The 2,707-nt window shown below is 36.9% G+C and overlaps 1 pseudogene; it reads left to right on the forward strand.

Annotated features, from left to right (window-relative positions):
- The first annotated feature begins 1,757 nt into the window (after window positions 1-1,757).
- On the forward strand, window positions 1,758-2,236 carry LOC118011790 (annotated as a pseudogene).
- The last annotated feature ends 471 nt before the right edge of the window (window positions 2,237-2,707 follow it).

A 2,707-nucleotide genomic window follows, 5' to 3' on the forward strand; every position in this document is an offset into this window, starting at 1 on the left:
AATGCACAGCATGGTGACTGTAGTTAATAATATTTGTGTTAAATATTTGAAAGTAACTAAGAGAGTAGATCTTGAATGTTCTCGTGAGAAAAAAAATTTGTAAAAATATACGGTGATGGATATTAACTGGACTTATTGTGGTGGTCATTTTGCAATGTGTATAGTATCGAATCATTACATTGTACTACTGAAACCAATATACTGTTATGTCAATTATACCTCAATTAAAAAAATAATAAAATCAAAATTAAGTTAAAAAATGGGTGTGATAATGACTATTCTATCTAATCACCTCACACACCTATTAAGAGGAAAGCACATGAAGGTCAGGGAAATTTTAAAAGTACATACAAAACAATACAACTTTCTAGAGTAGTAAAAAAACACAGGTATTTGGAACTCTGAAAACATTTCTGTTTATGAATTTCCTTACATTTTTCTTACATGAACTTTGGTTTCACCCTCCAAAACTTATCTTTACCTGCTTTTCAGAATACTATTACACTGTTGTTCTAAAAATAAATACTGAGGGGCGCCTGGGTGGCTCAGTCGTTAAGCATCTGCCTTCAGCTCAGGTCATGATCCCAGGGTCTTGGGATCGAGCCCCGCATCGGGCTCCCTGCTCTGCAGGAAGCCTGCTTCTCCCTCTCCCTCTGCTGCTCCCCCTGTTTGTGTTCCCTCTCTCCCTGTCTCTCTCTGTCAAATAAATAAATAAAATCTTTAAAAAAAATAAAAATAAATACTGATACTTCCCTCAATGAGTCATTTTTAAAAATAATACTTGTACTTTAGTTTTCTTATATGACTTTCTTGTAATTATGAAGACAAGATTTCAGTGGGTATTTTATTTTGCTGCAAGTTTTTGTTTTGTTTTCTCTTTGTTGTTGTCATTTTAATACTTCTTTCTATGGAATTTTTATTATAGAACTATAGTCTGATTTTTCCAAACAGAAGACACATTTTTTATCTCAAAAAATACATTAGCATATTGAATATAATGAAGAACAATTGCTAACTCTTAGTTAAAATATGCCTGAACTAACTAACTTTTGCTGAATCTCTTACAGGATTGGCATTGACACAGACCTTGAAGCTTTCATGTCTTTTAGAACCCAGGGTGATGTAGTAAATCAGCTGTGCATTAGATAATATAAGGTATGTGGGAATGAAGTTCCCCAAACTCTGAATGGATTATTTATGGTGCCTGCTAGGTACAGAGGACAGTTTATTTATTTATTTATTTTTTAAAGATTTTATTTATTTATTTGAGAGAGAGAGAATGAGAGACAGAGAGCATGAGAGGGAGGAGGGTCAGAGGGAGAAGCAGACTCCCTGCTGAACAGGGAGCCCGATGCGGGACTTGATCCCGGGACTCCAGGATCATGACCTGAGCTGAAGGCAGTCGCTTAACCAACTGAGCCACCCAGGCGCCCCAGAGGACAGTTTAATTCATTTAGCCACGAGGCTTTTTTCCTGACCAGAAGATTTATTTTTAACACCTTTAAAAAGGGTGAAAATAGGTTTCCAGATACTAATACCAAAATCACAATAGCCCACAGCAAGGGATATAAAGATTACTTCTTGAAGTTTATTGCCACTAACAAAATACTAAAAGTTTACCAAAGTTAATTTTTTAAATTTAAAGAAATCCAATGCATAAATAATACAGTGATTCTTGGGGGCGGGGGAAGGAAACACTGTATGGTATTTTTTTATAGTTAAAATGTTCTCTGCTTTTTTTTTAGGCAGCCAGGAAGATGGTGGACATTGAGACTGAGTGTGCCTACCAAAAACAGCCAACCATTTTTCAAAATAAGAGGAGGGTCCTGCTTAGAGAAACTGGCAAGGACAAGCTCCTGCCATACTACAAAAACATTGGTCTGGGCTTTAAGATGCTCAAGGAGGCCATGGAGGGCACCCATATTGACAAGAAATGCCCCTTTACTGGTAATGTCTCCATCTGAGGGTGGATTCTGTCTGGTGTGGTTACCAAGATGAAGACGCAGAAGACCACTGTCATCCATGGAGACTACCTCCACTATATCTGCAAGTACAACTGCTTTGAGAATCACCACAAGATCATGTCTGTGCACCTGTCCCCTGCTTCAGGGATGTTCAGATCGCTTCAAGGATTGCCACAGTGGGCAAGTGCTGGCCCTTGAGCAAGACTGTGTGCATTATTGGGCTCAAAGTCATGAAGGATGCTGGCACCAAGAAGTGATTCTAGAAGTTCTGAGACTAGGCATCTGCCCACCCCCCCAAGAAAATAAAGTCATTTTCCCAATTAAAAAAAAAAAAAAGTTTTCCAAATGAAACACTTCTAATAGATTTGAGAGTTTCCAAAAGACATCCCCAACTTCCATTCTCTGACCAACATTGGTTTCTGTATTTGGTATTTAATTGTATTCCACAATTTGGAAGGCATAGAGGGGTATAATATAAGTATGGTGTAGTATGGAAGTAAATCTCTGCATGTATGTAGTATAAGAGCTGTAAATTAAAATTTCAATGTGGTCCTGTTGGCTTTTTTTCCAGCTAGCATATTCCACTGGCTGTACATAAATTAGTCCCAAATCACAGCTTGATTAATAATCTCCACATTGTATCTATTCAATCATGGATGGTAACAGTATATAAAATGTAAAACATTTGATAAGTTATTTTCAAGTACACAGAATAATACAAATATTCTCATACTTGTAGAGAG

Source organism: Mirounga leonina, unplaced genomic scaffold, assembly GCF_011800145.1.
Source record: "Mirounga leonina isolate KUSES-001 unplaced genomic scaffold, KU_Mleo_1.0 Mir_151, whole genome shotgun sequence".
NCBI classification, from domain to species: domain Eukaryota; kingdom Metazoa; phylum Chordata; class Mammalia; order Carnivora; family Phocidae; genus Mirounga; species Mirounga leonina.